Source organism: Schistocerca piceifrons, chromosome 10 (assembly GCF_021461385.2).
Source record: "Schistocerca piceifrons isolate TAMUIC-IGC-003096 chromosome 10, iqSchPice1.1, whole genome shotgun sequence".
Classification (NCBI taxonomy): Eukaryota; Metazoa; Arthropoda; class Insecta; order Orthoptera; family Acrididae; genus Schistocerca; species Schistocerca piceifrons.
The window spans coordinates 111,081,862-111,104,804 of NC_060147.1; the positions used below are offsets into that span (position 1 = coordinate 111,081,862).

Genomic DNA, 22,943 nt, shown 5'->3' on the forward strand with positions numbered 1-22,943 from the left:
ATGGCCAGTAGTGTAAACTAACGGCTTCTTTTGCCATTCACACATTAATTTTGAACTACACGGCTCGAGGATGAAAAGAAATGTGAACTGGCTTCTCTTGCGTCAGGTCCCCAGTAGTTTATCTGTATTCGGATAAAACGAACTTCCGTCACTCATGGAAGATAGTGTGATAGTGCCCGAAAACGTCGGAGGGAGTCATGTGATCGACACTGGATACGGGGTATAGATGTGCGATAGAGTGTGTAGCGGGAAGGCAGGAGAATATAAAGGAACGCGATTTTTCTAGCGTGTTCATACCGGCGTTGTATTGCACTACCAGCGAGTCAGACGCGGAACTATGTAAGTTATCATTATTTCACAGTTTCCGTACTGAGAGTGTAATTTTTTCACTGGTCAACGTAAGTTAACCTACAGTAGGCGGCCGTATTATTAGGAGCAGTAGTCAGACTTTTGCATTTTCTAGTTTAATGGTATTTTTCTGATAAATTGTTGGTTGTAGGTCTCTTATCTATTATTTATTTGTGTCAGTATTCTGTTGGGATCAGAAAAACAACAAAATATGCAGGTAAAATTATTTTTTTACATTCTGCAGAAGTAATATTAGCACTGACAAAAATTTAATACAGTAAATTTCAAAATTTAGTGATGCCACTGTTTGCTGTAGTAAGAGCTTCTATGCGTCGGGGCATGCTCTCTACACATTTTTTTTTTATTTTCTTGGATTTCGGAGTTACGATGCCATTCTCTGATGAGAGTTTCAAGTAGCCGGTGGCTAATGTTTAATGAATGTGTCTCCATTTTGCTGTCATAGACTCATGGTGCAAAATCCAAAGTATGGGTGTATTGGTTGGACTATGTGAGGAAGATGAGTGATAATAGTAATGATACTTGAAAAATGATTTAGTTTTTTGACCAAAACGCAGTCGAATCCTTTTGTTTTTACCCATCAGAAAATCACGTTTGACCCCTTAGGCCTCAGGGTATAACTACCCCCAGCTTGGGAACCACTGTTCTAGCAAAGCGGGAAGTATCCTATAGGTTCTGATGAGTGAGTTTACGTGTTTCGAAACGTGTGACAAACTGCTGAATAACTTCATCACATTGACTTAGGAGCTTAAATTTTTTACATCGCCAAAGAACCATAGACTTAAGTATGTGACACATACTTGAAATTCATTCATCAAACTGTTCTAGAGGAAAAAAGTTCTTAACAGACGAAAGGGACAGACAGAGCTATATAAAAATGAAAAAACATATCGTGTGATATAATAATAAAGCAACGATTTTTCTGATTTTTACTTTACTTGTACTGTAAAACCTTCTTGCCAAATTTCATGTTTCTAGGTCACCTGGAAGTGCACTATAGGTTTTCATGAGTGAGCTTTCCAATACCAAAATATGTGACATAAATTGTCGTATCTCTTATTGTATTTAGTTATAAGTTAAAAATTTTTACACCGACAGACGATCATAGACCTCAGTATGTGATACAAATTTCAATTTGATATTCCAACCTGTTCCAGAAAAAAAGGATCTTAACAGACAAATAGACACACAGACGGATAAAAATGACAAAAAAAATTTATCGTGTTATACAATTACAAGTTAACACTTTTCGGAACTTTCCCTTTACTTCTAGTATGAAACCTTGCTTCTTGCCAAATTCGACTATTCTCAGTCCACGGGAAGCAGTCTATAGGTTTTGATAGTGTTTTTGATTAACAAGATATGTGACATAAATGGCCGTATGCTTTGACTGAAATGACTTACGAACCTAAAAGTGTTTCACCGCCCAGAGACCATAGACGTTAATCTGTGACATAAATTTAGCTTTGATACGTCTACCCGTTCTTGAGAGAAAGGATTCTTAACAAACGGACAGCCAGACAGCCAGACGGACAATATGGAGGTACTATAAGCGTTCCGATTTTTCGGACTGAGCCAAGGAACCCTAAAAAATGTCAGAGGTGCACAATTACCACATTTAAGTAATTTAGAATTTATTAATTTATGATTCTGTATCCTAAAAAAGCAAGATGGAATTAATCTGACATTTTATAAATGAGATTTCATTAATAATTTTATACGTAAATAATTACAAATCATAGAATTGATGTGACATTTGACTTTAAATTTGGGAAACTAATGTATCCATATCAGGTTCGATCGAAGTCGTTGCAGTTCTCACGATGAGCTCAAGGTGTTCGTCTCAGACTTAGGTTCTACTTTTACTCCTTATATGATTTGCTCTTGAAAACAACTTTTCACATACGTACGGGCCTCCAAACAAAGACGTCATTACATAACACATGACTGTGCAGCGAGGGATATTTGTCTCTGGGCGGGAATGATTTGCAAGAGTCCAAGAGAGTCACTCGATCAAATTTTTGCTTTAGTTGGTTGTCAGACTGCATCTCTACGCATTATATCTGAAAATTTTCTGGCAGTGTTTGTACGTTCTCGTATATTGTTTGTAAAATGTGCCGCGAAAACACAAAAATTATGATTATTTTTTTCGATATCCTGAAATCAGTTTTCAACTTCTTGCATAAAATCGAAAAGTTTGGCTGCGTATTTCATCCCGTCCTCAGGATTATGTTTGGCCAACGCGTCGAAATGAAAGAAACTGTTTGTACTTGTGCTCGCCATAATTTCAGTTTTATTTAGAATGCGTTTATTGTTTGAAACTTTGAACCGATAAGGAGGTTTTTACCATGAAGAAGCCTGTTTAAGTCTCCTAAATGAACAGTCGAATCTACCAAAAATGCTAAATCTACCTCCCTGCTGGCATCGTCAACTTCTGGTACAGATTTTGCTTCTGATATCATGAACGATTGCATTTCATAAATTGTGCTGTAAAATCTTTTTAACACCTGGCCTCGACTGAGCCACCTTCCTCCTGTGCAATATACGATATCCCCACAGTCAGCATCCAGACTTCTGGTGGGAATTGACGATGATTCAATCCCGCAGGAAGTTAGCCCGTGGGTCGTGAATGAAAAAATTGAATTGAATTTAAGCTTATCTTTTTGTACCGATCAACTTCACACGGAAGTAAAAAGATTTCGTGAAAGTGCGTTGTAGAGACGTTCATGTTAAAATATGATTCTTATTTGTAGCAAAGGATATGATATCAAATCAAACCCGTTGTAAGAGAAATACAACACGTCAGATAGCAAACATTGGCAGTAACTCCAATCCGCATGAATATTTCTAACTTTACCGACTTGTAGTGTTCGGAACCATGGCAAAAAACGTTCTTTATCATAACCGTACAGAAATAACATGGAATATCCTCGTATTTTCATAAATTAGTTTCATTATACGTCTCTAAATCTCTAGTTTCTCAATTGGAACCGAAGTAGCCGTAAGATAACAGACAAACGCGTCTGTCAGATCGGCCGGTTATGAGAACGAGGCTGTAGGGTTTCAAGTACCGCACGGGCGGGCGCAATTTGAGAATAGCATCGTGTGGCTGGAATATCAAATTGAAAATATCCAATTTCTCTTAACTTTTTTTTACACAAACGGATTTTTTTTTTTTCGATCGTGTTTTAGATGCTCAGTTCTTCGGCCCGCTTGCGGCTGAGACCTACCTTCTCTTGTGGGTGGACCACATTTACTGAGGAGTCTTCCCGTAAATCGCAGTCTGGCAATTGCCTTACCTGTATTTAGATTTATGTGATCGCTCCATCTTGAATCTCTCTATGCGAATTCTCGCCATTTCCCCTATGTCGGCAATGCACATTTTCAAGGCATTTAAGTATCATTTCTGAACAAACTATTAAAGGTAGAACATTGAAACTTGGAAATGGAATTTCCAGTAACCATTGCTTTAATATTGTGCAGATTCAGGCACATTGAATCCGTAGAGTTCTGTTGACATTTGTTTAAAAAATTGGCTTACAATTAAAGAACAGAAACTTCTTTTTGAGCCTGAACCAAAAGCAAAACACTTACAAAGCGAAATGTGCATCTGTTTGTTAGTTTGTTGTCTTGGAACAAATGCAGAATATTTCAAGTTTCTGTGACATAAAGTTCTAAATAATGGTACGTATAGGGGAAAAATATACTTTTGAGAAAACTTGGTTTAAATTCTTATAGTTTTCTTTGTGTATTATTTACAAATTCTTGCAACACTATTTATGATTAATATTTTCCTGATCCTTATTCAACGTCATGTGAATCGTAGGCATCTTCTCTTTTATATCCGTAATTCTTGTTTGCTTCCTCACCTCTTTTGTGCAACTGAGTGCAGTTATGTCTGCTTTAAGAACCATCTGGTGAGCAAGATGTATCAGACAGGCGAAATACCCTCAGACTTCAAGAAGAATATAATAATTCCAATCCCAAAGAAAGCAGGTATTGACAGATGTGAAAATTACCGAACTATCAGTGTAATAAGTCACAGCTGCAAAATACTAACGCGAATTCTTTACAGACGAATGGAAAAACTGGTAGAAGCGGACCTCGGGGAAGATCAGTTTGGATTCCGTAGAAATGTTGGAACACGTGAGGCAATACTGACCCTACGACTTATCTTAGAAGAAAGATTAAGGACAGGCAAACCTACGTTTCTAGCCTTTGTAGACTTAGAGAAAGCTTTTGACAATGTTGACTGAAATACTCTCTTTCAAATTCTGAAGGTGGCAGGGGTAAAATACAGAGAGCGAAAGGCTATTTACAATTTGTACAGAAAGCAGATGGCAGTTATAAGAGTCGAGGGACATGAAAGGGAAGCAGTGGTTGGGAAGGGAGTGAGACAGAGTTGTAGCCTCTCCCCGATGTTATTCAATCTGTATATTGAACAAGCAATAAAGGAAACAAAAGAAAAGTTCGGAGTAGGTATTCAAATCCATGGAGAAGAAACAAAAATTTTGAGGTTCGCCGATGACATTGTAATTCTGTCAGAGACAGCAAAGGACTTGGAAGAGCAGTTGAACGGAATGGACAGTGTCTTGAAAGGAGGATATAAGATGAACATCAACAAAGCAAAAAGAGGATAATGGACTGTAGTCGAATTAAATCAGGTGATGCTGAGGGAATTAGATTAGGAAATGAGACACTTAAAGTAGTAAAGGAGTTTTGCTATTTGGGGAGCAAAATAACTGATGTTAATCGAAGTAGAGAGGATATAAAATGTAGACGCAATGGTAAGGAAAGCGTTTCAGAAGAAGAGAATTTTGTTAACTTCGAGTATTGATTTAAGTGTCAGGAAGTCGTTTCTGAAAGTATTTGTATGGAGTGTAGCCATGTATGGAAGTGAAACGTGGACGATAAATAGCTTAGACAAGAAGGGAATAGAAGCTTTCGAAATGTGGTGCTACAGAAGAAAGCTGAAGATTAGATGGGTAGATCACATAACTTATGAGGAGGTATTGCATAGAATTGGGGAGAGGAGGAGCTTGTGGCACAACTTGACTAGAAGAAGGGATCGGGTGGTAGGACATTTTCTGAGGCATCAATGGATCACCAATTTAGTTTTGGAGGGTCACGTGAAGGGTAAACATCGTAGAGGGAGACCAAGAGATGAATACACTTAGCAGATTCAGAAGGCTGTAGGCTGCAGTAGGTACTGGGAGATGTAGAAGCTTGCACAGGCTAGAGTAGCATGGAGAGCTGCATCAAACCAGTCTCAGGACTGAAGACCACGACAACAACAACATGTCTGCTTTAAGAATTCATGAAAAATCGATATTTCGTAACCCCATTCTTGTGTTTGCACCTGAATAGACTCCTAGTCTCTCCAGTACTGCAATTTTTCTTGATATGCCGTCATTAAAGCGTAAAACAGCATCCAATACACCAAATTTTAAAGTTTGATGGTGTACAAACACCGTCTTTGGTAGACGACCGCAAATTCCAGAATTCGGACTTTGATTGAGCATATCATCATTAGCACGGTTACTAAATGTAGGTTTTATTGCGCACGTAATTGCTAGCGGAAAAGTGTTTATGTTCATAATTTTCGACAGAATATAATGCTCGTTTATATTTGCTGCAACTTTGATGACTGCTTGGGTAACGGATGTGTTTTGGGTCTTAATCGTTCCACGTTGAATCTCTCTGTGTGTACTTATGGAAAAAAATGGCCCCTGCGGCTCTTCTCATACTTTCTAAATCATTGAAGTTCCTTCTTATGGCTAACACTTAATAAGTTTGCAGCTTGTCTATTTCAGAATTAGTGAGACGTTCTTTTTTTTCCAAATAAACAAAAGAAACATATCTTCACCTCGTATCGACAAACGACATTCAAATGTCACCTAGGTTACAGGCTGGAAAACTACTGAAATATAAATCAGAGATGGTTACATCCAAGCCCCTACCACGCCGTGGCGGAGAAGCGAGGCGACTGTCCCCCAATTGAAGCAGCTGATCGCAGCCATTTGCAGGGGTGAATCCTAGTACTGGGGTTGTGATTTGAAGTATATGAGACGCATCAAGGGCAATTAAACACATGTTTGTTTAAAAGATACTGAGTATTCGAGTCTATTTTAAAAGTATACGTAAATGAATTAAGTTTCCTAATTTCCGAAATACGTCTGCATAGAGACGCGAAATTTAAGAATGTAAGGCTCTTCCCTGACAAGGTGGAGCGAATTTACATCGAGCTATTTGCATTAGATAATTACATGAAACTTTTAAAGTAGCAGACAGTACGATTATTATTCAATTCACGTAATTTTCCTGTCAGGTCCTGTTTCATTTTTGCCGACTACTGTGTACATTTTTCACACTTACTTTTGTTTAGCACAGTATTGTCTACACTCGAATTTTGGTATGATTAATTGTAATAACCCATATCACTTTAAATTCCGTAGGAATTTCATTTGCACATTAGTGGAAGTGGTTGAGTTTGCAACATTTGATAAAATATTTGACCATTTACGAAGTATAATCACCACCTGACAACACTGTTAAGTATCTAAACGCAATTATTCGACGTACCTCTGATTCATACTTAATATATATTTGATTAAAAATCTAAATACCTATCATGTGCCTACTTCTTCATTTAGTTCAAGTTAGTGCATTAACACTGTTAGTATTTTTAGTAATTTATATGCAAATACAATATAAGTACTTGACATGCAACAAAGTACCTTTGTCTGTAATCTAACACTGCAACTTTTTCCCTATGTAGCTTGCTATTTTTGTGGCAGAAAGTTTATTAGATACAGTATAAGGTGTAAATATCGACATCAGGTTAGGCTATAGAACAATCTGCTGTCAACTACACATTTAGCATTTGAATTAATTGGCTTTGCAAACACAATACCTCTTTCAAATGAGTTGGAAATACAAATACTGTCGGTATAGCGTCGTCCTTCAGTTGACGTCTGTTTACATAATTTTCCATGTAACAATTATTTTCAAAATGAAGAGAGAACAGCAAATGATTTGCTGTCGTTTGGAAGTTCTCTCTCCGAGTAGCAACAATCCATTTCCGATTTAGAAAATCATTTGTAAGCGGAAATCTAAACAAAAACAAACGCTCATGATGTATTATTTCTCCATGAAAATATTATATACAAGTAACAGAAAGTAACAAACAATCAGAAATGACTGACCTGTGTAATGTAACATTGTTTCCGTCTTTGCTTCCATTCTTACTGTTGCAATTAAAAGCAGCACACGAACGAACCATGTTTACGCACTGTTTTCGTGCAAATTGCGGCTTCTATCACGTTCAATGTGGGGACGCAGCACTAGCGCCAATGCGCGGTCTACTTTTTGTTTAGTAAGTCTATGATTGAATAAAACGTCCTCGGTTTTCCAGCCGCGTCAATTCAAATAAAATCACGTTCAATGTGGGGACGCAGCACTAGCGCCAATGCGCGGTCTAGTTTTTGTTTAGTAAGTCTATGATTGAATAAAACGTCCTCGGTTTTCCAGCCGCGTCAATTCAAATAAAATGCTTTTATTTGAATTGACGCGGCTGGAAAACCGAGAACGTTTTATTCATGTATGCCGTCGCGAAAGACTCCGAGGACACAAGTCTATGGTTACATCACGTGGAGACAGCACGAAGCCATATGCCTGAAAAATAACAGGAACGCGGAAATCGGCGTGGACATGCAACGTATTGTAAAACTGTCAATATCTCGAAAATAATTATCAGATTTTCATGAAAGAGAGTTCATTTTACACAAAAAACCTGCGGAGCGTCTGAAATGACAAAAAAAAGCAAGAAATTTCGAGTTTTTGGTTCCATGTAGAGCATGTTCCTCTTAAGAGCTGTCACTTCTTCCAGTGTTTGCTCTGCAATCGTGTATTCATGCAATAATTATTGTTTGTGTCTATTTAAGATCAATTCGGTACATTTGTTTATTTTGAGGGTCACCTGACAATCCCTGTACCAAGTGTTGATCCTCTGAGGGTATTCCGGCATTCCACTATCTTCAAGCGTCGCGGCTTCCCTGTATACAATAGCATCCACTGTGATGAGCCTCGTAGATCTTCCGACGTTATCTGCTACGTCATTTAAGAATATTGTGAAAAGTGGTCGCCCCTTAGGGTAAGGCCGAAGTTGTTAGGTTGCTGCAAGTTCGTAGCATTTTGGTTTTGCATGTTGGTATTCCAGCTGCTACGGGTTTGTTAATCGATTTGTAATGTCGATGCATTAAATTGTTCGGTGCTGATATTCAAGACAATAAAAGCGGGTTAAAAGCCGTGAGCTATCTGGGGAAGTTAACCTTGCATTACTGAGCAACTGTTTCACCAGGTATCCAGTCTAGCTTACCAAATTCCCATCCAGACTAACATTAATTATAATCTTTTAATAGTCATCTCACGACAACCGGTGATATATATATATATATATATATATATATATATATATATATATATATATATATATATATATATATATATATATATATATATATAAAGAGAATTTAAATAAAAAGAAATAAATCAGTTTATATTTGGACATTTATGTTAACATTGATCATCGTTCCGTTAAAATTTCAGCATATTAAACTTGATTCATAACTAAACTGGTGCCTTATTTAGGATTATGAAAATGTGATTTTGTAATCTTACGGAACACATCAAATATGGAGCCAAGATTGAGAGACTGCATACAACACTGCATTCATAAAATAACACACGAAGAACGTTGAAACACATGCAAGAGGAAATTAACCACAACCAACCGATTCAATTTTCACCCAAAGAAGTTACGTTCGTAGCGCAATCCTGTCCGTCATGAAATTACCACACACTGGTATACTAAATTCATACTAACTCTCTGTGAAATCTTCCCGAAAAGAATATCTGAGGGCTACTTTGATGATTACACCACATGCTTCACGTGGTCAACTTGGTTTACACTAAGAGTGTAACTCCACAATAATTTTGATAATTAAAAATCGGAAGTGACCAGAGAGGCAGCTTCCTATACCAACATGACAAGGGACGGACAGGACCATACTAAGAATAGAAACCTCTTTGCTTTTAGAAAGCGTAGCTACCTGTTCCGACGTTGGCCCTACTGCTCTCCAGCAGACAGGCTTGTCTGCTACCATCAAGCATGCAACTAGAAATACATTTGCTCATTCATCCTTTCACACAGAAGGGAAGGGGGATGACAGTATCTTATCATATACACTATATAAAAGAAAGCTGATGTAGGTTCCATATGAGGCTGTGTGACATGAATTACATATAAACTGTGTTTTAAAGTGTAGTAGTGTGACAGATCGTTCTTGATTATGTGTAAATGTAACAAGTTCCACTGCTCAGTCTCCTCCCAGATAGAGTCAGAAACACCACACTAAACTTAGAAGTGAAATGTATGCCGTAAATGACAACAGATTTAAGAAACTAACATGAAAGGAATCCAACAGAGACCTTTCAGATAGTCTTTTTTATTTGTAGTTCACTGTTGCTGTTTGAGTTTACACATCGTCATTTTGTCATTTGGAGATACAGTAGCAGGTGGAGCTGTGGACGCTAGAAAATGGAGTGTCAATTCGAGAAATAGGAACATTCCTGACATGTTCTTCCATTTGAGTTCAATAGAGAGGTGGCAGCAGCAGAGGCAGCCAGAAGCATTTGTGTCCTGTATGGGGATAACGCCGATGGACAAAGCAAAGCAAAAAAATGGTTTTCTCGTTTTAAGGAAGATCCTTTTCACATTAGTGACTCTCCTTGCGCAGGAAGACATTTGGGGTTTGGTGAAAATCGTTTAAACGCATTAATCCACAATGATCCACTCATTATACTCGAGAACTGGCAAATGTGGTGAACTGGGGTCATACCACCATCGTGCGACACTTTCATGCAATGAGAAAGGTTCAAAATTACGGTGTACGGGTACAGCAAATTCTAAGCCAAAATCTCAAACATCAGCGGCTCGCCATATGTGCATATCTGGTTGCTCGTCATCAATTGACTCGTGTACAACGCCGACCATTCCTATCCAGTATCGTCACTGGCGACGAGAAAAAGTGTCTTTATGCTAAGATATGGGAAACAAGGTATGATTGAGCCCAAACAGAACAGCAACTTCCCGTGCAAAGACCTGAGCACATCCACAAAAGATAACGTTTTGTATATGGTGGAACACCGGCTGTTTGGTGTTCTACGGATTGCTTCCCTGAGCTATATCAGTGCCGAAATTTATTGTCAACAACTGCGACGTCTTGCCGACGCCACCCAAAAGCAATGACCAGAGAGAGGGACTGCGTTAAATGATGCCACTCCACGATAACGCCAGCCCGCATTCTCCTACACTGATAAAAAACGCCATCCAGAAGTTAGGTTGGGAAATCATTTCGCTCCCACCTCATTCATGTGGTCTTGTGTCCTCAGATTTTCACCTCTATCGAACAACCGTCAAGGAATAACCTTTCCGGAGGAAAATACACTCCTGGAAATTAAAATAAGAACACCGTGAATTCATTGTCCCAGGAAGGGGAAACTTTATTGACACATTCCTGGGGTCAGATACATCACATGATCACACTGACAGAACCACAGGCACATAGACACAGGCAACAGAGCATGCACAATGTCGGCACTAGTACAGTGTATATCCACCTTTCGCAGCAATGCAGGCTGCTATTCTCCCATGGAGACGATCGTAGAGATGCTGGATGTAGTCCTGTGGAACGGCTTGCCATGCCATTTCCACCTGGCGCCTCAGTTGGACCAGCGTTCGTGCTGGACGTGCAGACCGCGTGAGACGACGCTTCATCCAGTCCCAAACATGCTCAATGGGGGACAGATCCAGAGATCTTGCTGGCCAGGGTAGTTGACTTACACCTTCTACAGCACGTTGGGTGGCACGGGATACATGCGGACGTGCATTGTCCTGTTGGAACAGCAAGTTCCCTTGCCGGTCTAGGAATGGTAGAACGATGGGTTCGATGACGGTTTGGATGTACCGTGCACTGTTCAGTGTCCCCTCGACGATCACCAGTGGTGTACGGCCACTGTAGGAGATCGCTCCCCACACCATGATGCCGGGTGTTGGCCCTGTGTGCCTCGGTCATATGCAGTCCTGATTGTGGCGGTCACCTGCACGGCGCCAAACACGCATACGACCATCATTGGCACCAAGGCAGAAGCGACTCTCACCGCTGAAGACGACACGTCTCCATTCGTCCCTCCATTCACGCCTGTCGCGACACCACTGGAGGCGGGCTGCACGATGTTGGGGCGTGAGCGGAAGACGGCCTAACGGTGTGCGGGACCGTAGCCCAGCTTCATGGAGACGGTTGCGAATGGTCCTCGCCGATACCCCAGGAGCAACAGTGTCCCTAATTTGCTGGGAAGTGGCGGTGCGGTCCCCTACGGCACTGCGTAGGATCCTACGGTCTTGGCGTGCATCCGTGCGTCGCTGCGGTCCGGTCCCAGGTCGACGGGCACGTGCACCTTCCGCCGACCACTGGCGACAACATCGATGTACTGTGGAGACCTCACGCCCCACGTGTTGAGCAATTCGGCGGTACGTCCACCCGGCCTCCCGCATGCTCACTATACGCCCTCGCTCAAAGTCCGTCAACTGCACATACGGTTCACGTCCACGCTGTCGCGGCATGCTACCAGTGTTAAAGACTGCGATGTAGCTCCGTATGCCTCGGCAAACTGGCTGACACTGACGGCGGCGGTGCACAAATGCTGCGCAGCTAGGCCATTCGACGGCCAACACCGCGGTTCCTGGTGTGTCCGCTGTGCCGTGCGTGTGATCATTGCTTGTACAGCCCTCTCGCAGTGTCCGGAGCAAGTATGGTGGGTCTGACACACCGGTGTCAATGTGTTCTTTTTTCCATTTCCAGGAGTGTAGCTCCGAACATGACTCGACGAGTTCTTCTCCACAAACCCACGTGATTTCTACACATCCGGTGTTGGCAGACTGTTGAACAATAAAGGGGAATATACACTGAAGAGCCAAAGAAATTGTACATCTGCCTAATATCGTTCAGGGTCCCCGCGAGCACGCAGGAAATGCCACAGCACGACGTGGCAGGGACTCGACTAACGTCTGAAGTAGAGCTGGAGGGAACTGACACCATGAATCCTGCAGGACTATCCATAAATCCGTAATAGGGCATGGAGATCTCTTCTGAACAGCACTTTGGAAGGCATCCCAGGTATGCTGACTAATGTTCAAGTCTGACACTCTGTAGCAATTCTGGACGTGTGTGGTGTCACATTGTCCTGCTGGAATTGCCCAAGTCCGTCGGAATGCACAGTGGACATGAATGGATGCAGGTGATCAGAGAGGATGCTTACGTACGTGTCACCTGTCAGAGTCGCATCTAGACGAATCAGGTGTCCCCTATAATTCCATCTGTAGACACTCGACACCATTACAGAACCTCCACCAGCTTGAACAGTCCCCTGCTCACATGCAGGGTCCACGGGTTCTTGAGGTTGTCTCCATACCCGTACACGTCCATCCACTCGATACAATTTGAAACGAGACTCGTTCAACCAGGCAATATACTTCCAGTCATCAATAGTCCAATGTCGGTGTTGACGGACGCAGGCTAGGCGTAAAGCTTTCTGTCGTGGATTCATCAGGGGTACACAAGTGGATCTTGGGCTCGGAAAGTCCATATCGACGATGTTCCGTTGAACAGAAAATATTAGATACAGGCTCCCAGGTAGATGCTATTTTTCTTGACTTCCGGAAGGCGTTCGATACAGTTCCGCACTGTCGCCTGATAAACAAAGTAAGAGCCTACGGAATATCAGACCAGCTGTGTGGCTGGATTGAAGAGTTTTTAGCAAACAGAACACAGCATGTTGTTATCAATGGAGAGACGTCTACAGACGTTAAAGTAACCTCTGGCGTGCCACAGGGGAGTGTTATGGGACCATTGCTTTTCACAATATATATAAATGACCTAGTAGATAGTGTCGGAAGTGCCATGCGGCTTTTCGCGGATGATGCTGTAGTGTACAGAGAAGTTGCAGCATTAGAAAATTGTAGCGAAATGCAGGAAGATCTGCAGCAGATAGGCACTTGGTGCAGGGAGTGGCAACTGGCCCTTAACATAGACAAATGTAACGTATTGCGAATACATAGAAAGAAGGATCCTTTATTGTATGATTATATGATTGCGGAACAAACACTGGTAGCAGTTACTTCTGTAAAATATCTGGGAGTATGCGTGCGGAACGATTTGAAGTGGAATGATCATATAAAATTAATTGTTGGTAAGGCGGGTACCAGGTTGAGATTCACTGGGAGAGTGCTTAGAAAATGTAGTCCATCAACAAAGGAGGTGGCTTACAAAACACTCGTTCGACCTATACTTGAGTATTGCTCATCAGTGTGGGATCCGTACCAGGTCGGTTTGACGGAGGAGATAGAGAAGACCCAAAGAAGAGCGGCGCGTTTCGTTACCGGGTTATTTGGTAAGCGTGATAGCGTTACGGAGATGTTTAATAAACTCAAGTGGCAGACTCTGCAAGAGAGGCGCTCTGCATCGCGGTGTAGCTTGCTCGCCAGGTTTCGAGAGGGTGCGTTTTTGGATGAGGTATCGAATATATTGCTTCCCCCTACTTATACCTCCCGAGGAGATCACGAATGTAAAATTAGAGAGATTAGAGCGCGCACGGAGGCTTTCAGACAGTCGTTCTTCCCGCGAACCATACGCGACTGGAACAGGAAAGGGAGGTAATGACAGTGGCACGTAAAGTGCCCTCCGCCACACACCGTTGGGTGGCTTGCGGAGTATAAATGTAGATGTAGATGGTTCGCACGCTGATACTTGTTGATGGTCCGGCACTGAAATCTACAGCAGTTTGCGGAAGTGTTGCACTTATGTCACGTTGAACGATTCTCTTCGGTCGTCGTTGGTCCTATTCTTGTAGGATCTTTCTCCGGGCGTAGTGATGTCGGAGATTTGATGTTTTACCAGACTGTTTAGATTCACGGTACACTCGTGAAATGGTCGTCCGGGAAAATCGACAATTCATCGCTACCTCGGAGATGCTGCGTCCCATCGCTCTTGAGCCGACTATAAAACCACGCTCAAATCACTTAAATCTTGATAACTTGCCATTGTAGCAGCAGTAACCGACATAATACCTTTGCCAGACACTTGTCTTATATAGGCGTTGCCAACCGCAGCAGTGTACTCTGCCTGTTTACATATCTCTGTATTTGAATACGCACGTGTATGCCATTTTCTTTGGCGCTCAGGTTATTATTGATGACAAAAGGCTGCGTTACGTGTATCTGTTGCCTTTATTAAACTTATGGAAAAATCTACGAACCGATGCACAAGCCCAATACTTTTACATCTGAAGATCTCTTTCTCTCTCTCTCTCTTGCTCTCCCCCTGGCTATCTCTCCCTCTCCCCAATAAATCTGATATGGACGATATGCTGTGCGCTATTTGCTACCAGCTCTTCAGTTCAGTCTCAAGGCTGCTGATACACCGCACGCTCTTATTTTGTTCATTAGGTAACGGTATGGAAATGTATAGAGCTGTTTCAAGAAGTGATAGAACACAGCATCTACCTGGGTGCCTGTATTTACCGCTTGTTGGATCTCGTGGACGTACAGTGCGAGCTGGGTCTCACGCGATCGTTGTTTTCGCCAAGCTGATTCCTACAGAGGAGGTTTCCAGGTTCCAGAAATCTTATAATACGCGATCAGAAAACAAATCCTAAAATTTCTCAACATAATATCAGTGTCGTAGATCTTTAATTGTACTTGACAGTTTGACGACCCTTTTTGAAAACGGGAATGACCTGCGTGTTTTTCCGATGACAAGGAATTATTCGTCAGTGCAGAGAACCCCAGTAGACAGATGAGCAAGCTGTTTCGCATATTCTATGTAGGATCGTGTAATTTTTCCGTCGAGTCCAACGACCTTCCCTCCACTGACAGATTTATATTGCTTTACGCTCCCGTGATCACTTAATTCGATGTCAGCCATTCTGATGTTCGTGGTACGACTGAAAGGAGGAACGGCTGTACAATCTTCACCACTGAAACAACTTTGGAGAAAGGAATTTAGTATTTAGGTATTCTTTCTGTCATTCTCTGTTTCGATACACTGAAAAGCCAAAGAAACTGGTACACGTGCCTAATATATCCAAACGGCTAATCCAGTTCATGGTTTATTGTCCGCTATCCAAGTTGCAAGTTGCATGGCTTCCAGGGGTAACAAAAATTTCATTTTAACATTTCGTGTAGTTATTGACCAAATTCAAAAATATAAAATTCTTCACAATGTTGTCATTAACGGGTTAAATCTTATATTAAAGGTTTAACGAAGTACGACAAGCATTACAGTTAGAAAGTACGGATGCGTCTAGGGCAGCCTATCCCACAATGCGCAGATACCCACAATATATTCATTCAGTATTTCAGAATGAGAGTACTTAGTGACATCCAACTAAACGTAAAAAGTTTTCCGTTTAGCCCTGACCATCCCCCATTTGAATAGCTATTCGAAAATATGCCGTATTGTAACTATGTGACAGTCTGTTAAGCAAGGTTTGAACGACTAACAGGACTTAGTGCCCAGGCAAATTGTGCGAAACGATAAAGTTCTTTTGCAAAAGATGTTAATTGGGCTGAAAATTAATGTTCAGCTACCCGTACTATTTGTATGTGCGCCGTTCGGATTTTACGCGCGAATACGTGCAAAAAAACACGTTTTTCTGGAAGGATTTAGAAGCGTGCCACTTATGTAATTTAAACCTGTGCGAATCGGTTCAAACTTTGCACCAAGGTAGGTAAATGAATAAACTCGAAAGTAACAAAAATCCATTGTCGACATACAGTGGCTTAAAATTGAGCTAAATGTAGCACGTGAACTGAATGGGCTGAAACTGTTTAACCCTAGGATGCATGATGCCGAAAACACACATGAATGCATATGCAGGGCTTCCAAGGCCCAGCCCTAATTTAAAATTTTCCTCTTTTCATATAATCATTCTTTGGAGTTAAATTTATTTCTGTCAAATTTATTGTCTTATTGAAAGATTCCTAAGATACAGTTACAGGATCTGGTGGCCCTGATTAATATTTTATTAATTTTTTTTAAACTCTAAGAGTGAATTTTTATTAGTTACATCCATTTACATACAACATATACAAATAATTTTATTAATTCACTTATAAGTTTCAGTTTACATTTTGTAACATTTATTACAACCAATTTCTTAAATTAAAACATACTCATTATTCACAATATTATGTATATAAGCAATATTTTGACACGAGGTTATTATTCATTGTTCACATAAAATTGTATTTTTCTTAGTTTTCAACATGTGAGCCGGCCGTAGTGGCCGAGCGGTTCTAGGCGCTACAGTCTGGAACCGCGCGACCGCTACGGTCGCGGGTTTGAATCCTGCCTCGGGCATGGATGTGTGTGATGTCCTTAGGTTAGTTAGGTTTAAGTAGTTCTAAGTTCTAGGGGACTGATGACCTCAGCAGTTGAGTCCCATAGTGCTCATAGCCATTTGAACCATCAACATGTGACAAACAAGAAGCACAAAGAACGCCACTATGTTCCCTACAAATGTTGGTTTTACACTTAATGCATGTCATAGCACTTTTCCTGTGTTTATTATATGGACAATAATTCCGTCTTCTTCTTTTTCCTGAAGAAGGTAATTGGTTCGGCAATATGACATTTTTTTGAACACCACATCTTTGCATCGCATCAAAGATTTTCTTTGGAAGATCAGGCATCATCTGAATACGAAGTTCCATTAGTGGTCTTACTATTTCCTCTGCTAAATCTCTTAGGAACAAACGCCTTTTATCACTTCTTCCACTATGGTATGTCAGATGTTGGGCGGAAAATAAAATTTCACTGCTCATTGCTGCGACGGCCATCACATTAATACATAATGCAAATGGCCATCTTCTTGTTTGTCTCTTGCAAGTGTAATAACGAATTTTTTGGTCCATTTGATCTACTCCACCCTTCGTAGAGTTATAGAACTTTATTATATCTGGTTTCTTTTTTGCATGAGTTTCATCAATGTTTCTGTCGTGATGCATTGTGCTAATGAGAACTACAGATTTTTTTTCTTTTTGGGAACATAATTCACCACTGTGTCACCTCTAAATGCAAACAAAGAGGAATGAATCGCTCTTGAGGCAGATGGTTTCATCTCATTAGGAATTTCTGGTGTATTTTGTTTGATTGTTCCCACCATTGTAATTTTCTTCTGAAGCATCTCTTCTGCCAGCTGCACACTAGTAAAGAAGTTGGCAACAGTAATAGTATTTGATGATCCTTCAATGCTTTTAGCAAGATCTTTCACCACATTCAATCCAAGATTTTTCTGAATAGGTTCATGGGGCTTCCTTCCCGTGTAAACAACTCCGTCTAAAGCATATGCAGATGTAGCATCAGATAACCAAAATATTTTTATGCCATACTTGGCTGGTTTAGGGGGCATATACTGGGTGAAGCTGCATCTTCCACGGAATTGGACTAGCTGTTCGTCAACTGTGAGCGAATAATTGGGAATCTTTCTATATCTACACTTGTCAAGAAATAGTTCCCATACATAGCGAACAGCTGCAAGTTTGTCATCTGCAGATCGAGCTTCACGGGTACGCCTGTCATCAAATCTAATCATTCTCTTTATATCCTCGAATCTATTTACTGACATGGTGGCCTTATATGTAGGATTTTCCTTTTCATCCAAGAACAATTCGCTAATAGGGACATCCCAATTCTTCTCAACACCAGAAAGCAGTAAAAGATCAAGAAAACTCTCCATTTCAGCAAGCAAAACGTTTTGCCACATTTTACCACGAAAAGCAGCCACTCTTCTGCCTTCAATATTTGTGCAGTTGATGATTTCCTCTAGTATTTCCTTGGAGATGAAATAGTCCCAGGGTTTACAGGTTTTCAAACCACAGGCTGGACCAGGTGCCTTCTTCACGATATTATGGACAGCGTACGAATAGTTGCAGGAGGATCTAATTTCCAAATCGTTCCATTCCGACTAATGTATGTGTGGTCTTCAATACCTTCTTGTGGTGGTTCTTCATTTTCAGACTCTGATGAAGTAGTATTATCGGAAGCACTGTCATCTGCCTCAATATTCACATCTGCAGGTTCATTGGCTGATTCTTCACTACTTGCTTCTTCAAAAATATTTCCTTCCTCGCAAGAATCATCTTCTTCAAATCACTGAGCCACAACACTTTCAAAATTAGCTGCATTTGCACGTACTGACTCTCTTGCTTTGCGTGACGAAGCCATAGCAAAAGGCGTGTCTCTCTAACAGCAGCTTGTGCAGCACTAAACGAGTCATACTCGTAACAATTTGGGCGTTGCAGTAACAAAAAAACTACAGTAAGAATGAGGCTGCCAAGAGCAGCACAGGTTAACAATACTACGCAATAATAAAACATCTGACAGCAAAAAGATCAATAACACACCGACATCGCTAATATGTGAAAGTAGTGTGTATTATTTTTTAGTTATACTATTACTACTACAGCTACTGCTGCTGTTGGCACTCCTGTTGCTGGAAATACCACTACAGTTATTGTTGAATTAATAACCGCTAACAAACAAATGTTGAAGACAATATAGGCTAAAGAACATTTATAAATGTGTGAGGGCTTCTGAAGCCCTGCTTATGCATTCACGGTGTATGGGTAAACGTATTGAATTATACAAAAAACTTAAAAAGGTATCTCGTTCAGACTTGATCGGAGGAATGTCACAGTGTTAGTTAAAGAGTACAGGAAAGCAGTTTTAAATCAACCAAAAAAATACAGAATTTTCTTTTTTTTAAATGAAGACATAAAAGGGCCTCGGAGGCCCTGTATATGCATCCTAGGGTTAAAGAGATTCAAACATACAAAAATGCGTTCGTACGTAAAATTGAAAACTCGCTTTAAAAAATCTAGCTTAATTCGGATTCTATGTGTAAAAGAACCTTTTTGTGAGGTTTTTTTTACTCACACCACTTCTACATTTCAAATTAAGTGCAAAAAGCACGTTTCTCCGGGAGGTTTCTGAAAAGCAACACTTATGTACTTTAAACTTTTACGAATCGTTTCAAACATGCACTGAGGTACATAAATGCTTTAAGTCAAAATGTAATTCTGTAATCCAATAATCTTTATCCGTTGTCGAGATGCAACGGTTTAAAGTCGAGGTAAATGTAGTGGGTCCCTCCCGTCAGAGGTTCGAGTCCTGCCTCGGGCATCGGTGTGTGTGTTGTTCTTAGCATTAAGTTAGTTTAAGTAATGTGTAAGTCTAGGGACCGATGACCTAAGCAGTTTGGTCCCTTAGGAACACACACACATTTGAACATTTAAATGTAGTGCGTCAACTAGACCCCTACGTGAACTGAATGCACGGAAACTGTTTAAAATGATTCAAAGCAATAAAAAATGCTTTCTTACAATAAAATTGAAAACTTGTTTTCAAAAATCTAGCTTCATTCGCATTTACGTGCAGGCAATACATTTTTGTAATTTTTTTGCGCACGCCACTTATACGATGGTTGCCCAGAAAGTAATGCACCACACTTTTTTTTCTTCTACAATTCTTTATTGAACATTATGAGAATTACACACACGACAGAATGGTGTTTTATCTACACACCCTATTTTTCCATGTAATCTCCATCCCGTACTATGGCCTTCCACCAGCGCGAAACAAGGGCGTGTATGCCCTGTCGGTATCAGTCCTTGCCCTGGTGGTGGAGCCAGTGCTTCACTGTGTGAATCACCACATCGCCTTCCTCAGAATGTCTTCCACGAATGGCTTCTTTTAATGGTCCAAACAAGTGGAAGTCCGAGGGGGCTAGGTCAGCGCTTTAGGGTGGATGGAGTAACGCTGTCCGACCCTGTTTTGCGACGTGTTCAGCAGTCCTCAGACATGTGTGGGGCCGAGTGTCATCGTGGTGCAGCAAAACATCTCCTGTGTTGCTGTGGTGCCGAAAAAAGACGCCAGAAGCGTGTCTTGAGTTGTGTCGATGTGTTGACATATGCTTCTGAATTAATGGCACTGCCTCTTGGCATCACATCAATGAGAATCACACCTTCACAGTCCCAGAACACGGTGATCATGGCCTTACCAGCGGCAACAGTTGCTTTGAATTTTTTCATCTGTGGGGAGTGAGAATGGCGCCATTCCATCGACTATCGTTATATATCGGGCTCAAAATATTGAACATGGGTTTCGTCACCTGTCACGATCTGGGACAACAAGGCCTCCCTCTCAGGTTGAAAAAGTTGCAACAAATCAAGACAAGTGCGATTTGTGGTCCACTGCGGAACCGATCTTTCACACACTTAGGAATACCCAAGAGTGCGGATAATTGCGTCCACAGTTCCTTTGCTGACTGACGGATACAGCGCCGACTGACGAGTCGTAATGCGTCTGTCCTCGCGAATGACAACATCAGCTCGCAGCAACATGTCAGGTGTGACAGCCGTGGGTGGTCTCCCCGACCGCTGCAAATCGTGGAGCTCCGCCGAACCGCCCTCTGATGAACTCACCCTCCGTGTCCAGAGAATAACTGTTCTTCTGTCGACAGCAGATGCTCCATAGACTTTGCACAAGCGTTCGTGAATATTCCCCACAGCGTCTTTCTCGGCAGTGAGAAATTCAATGACGGCAAGGCACATGATCTGCAGACGCCATTTTGAAACTGTCCTACAGCTACGCTATCTGTCGGAAGTGACGGAAACTTGGCGCGCTCGCTCAGGAGACTTCAAATCATATAACATACTTCACTGAACCGTGAATTTTAACTTTCAAAATCTTTTCTTAAAGAATTTACTTTATTTACTGGCGATTCATCAAGAACATTGATACATTTAATCACACTAGGTGAGCGTGGAAGTAGTTGCCAGGAAGTAACTGATGGAAAATTACTTTTAACAAATATGAATTTATTCCTAAAAGCCTTTTCAAAACAGATTTAAAATTATAAGCAGAAAAGCACCCTCGAAATATCAAGTTACAGTTTTCTTTAGAGGCAAAGAACAATATTAACAGTAGGAGCCTTCGGGCTGAGAAGCTTGCCTCCTCGTGGCCGTGGTCATGACCACTCACAACAACCTCTGAAAGACTACGCTGGTGCAAATCTGCAGCACACCAGATTACTTTAAACAAAAAATTTTAACAACTCACACAAACATGTAAACTATACACCCCGTAAGAGGAATGGAAATGGTACAACCCTCAAATTACTTGCCACCCAAAATGCAATTTTTTAAAGGACTCTTACGGTGGAAGTGTGGCAAGCTTATAACCTAAAATAACTATTTAAATAATACTCATAAAATACAGACTTACATAAAATGTACAACATGCTCTACATGACACATATATCACCTCGCAAGATGATAAGCAAGATAGAAATACATTTCAAGAATTCGATCTTCAAGCAATAAATGCGTTAACACCGAATCCGACAAACATGACAGAGGCAGCTATTAACGTACGGCAGCCCGACAGACAGACAGACAGACACTAACTGCCTAACAAATGCGGACGAGAGACAGACGAGCAAGCTGGAGACGAGAGACTGACCACGAACACAAGTAGAATTTAACAAGTAAATGAAACAACATATCACGAATCACTTAACCTTTAATAAACTGCGATGCCTGGCGAAGACCTGGCGCAGCACCCTCCAAAACGCTCTCCCGAACCGTCCGCTGGCAGCCTCTTCATCGGACGCAGGAAGGCGCGCCGATCTCCCGTCTCACGGCGTCGCAGCTCGCCCCGGCCAGACTGATTTCGTGGGTTGACTCCTGTTGCTGTCGTGTCGACCGCGAAGCCACTACCCCTCGCTATACGGCGCGGCCCACTGGACTCACGTGGCGACCTCACATGCGCCGACGCTCAAGGCGGACAAGTCATCATGTGTCTCAGTGCGCGACCGATGAATCGATCGATCCAACCGCCAATGACCACTGCCTAAACAATCTCGCGCAGACTGGCGGCCTAACACATACCAGCACTCCAGACGACAAACAGACACTGACTGCCCCACACTGAGCCGGCTGACCAACTGACTAGACTCGCCGAGACTGACAGACTCACCCCTTGGCTGACCAACTGCCTCCGACTGACTTCATGCGACTAACCGACTGCCGAGCTGATAGCGCCCCTTAAATGCACGTGAACAGGCAACCTTTCATCTTTCCCACCAGAGGGAGACACCAAAGCTGCGATTGCCACAGCGGCGCCACCGCCAGAAACGGAGGGCGACTGCTTTACACTACGCGCTGCGGCGCGCTCTTCAAAACAGCAAATTTTACTACGGCTCAGTAACGTTTCCCATTCGTAGCATTGTTTTCGGCTGAGAAAAAAGAAAAATGCAGTCCATTACTTTCTGGGCAACCCTCGTATGTTTCAAACTTGTGCGAATCGGTTCCAGTTTTGTAAGAAGGGAAACAAATACATATATTACAGTGAAGGATCGTACTGTTGTTTTGTGAAGGCTTTATCCGATGGCAAGAT

At 41.6% G+C, this 22,943-nt stretch overlaps 1 protein-coding gene across 1 annotated transcript in view; it reads left to right on the forward strand.

The window, feature by feature from the left end:
- Positions 1-307: 307 nt before the first annotated feature.
- The window catches only part of LOC124718981 (F-box/LRR-repeat protein 7-like), a 126,285-nt gene continuing 103,649 nt past the window's right edge, over positions 308-22,943 (forward strand). The window contains exon 1 of the mRNA XM_047244653.1: positions 308-339. The gene's annotated coding sequence lies outside the window, so the exon portion shown is untranslated. The remainder of the gene's footprint in view (positions 340-22,943) is intronic.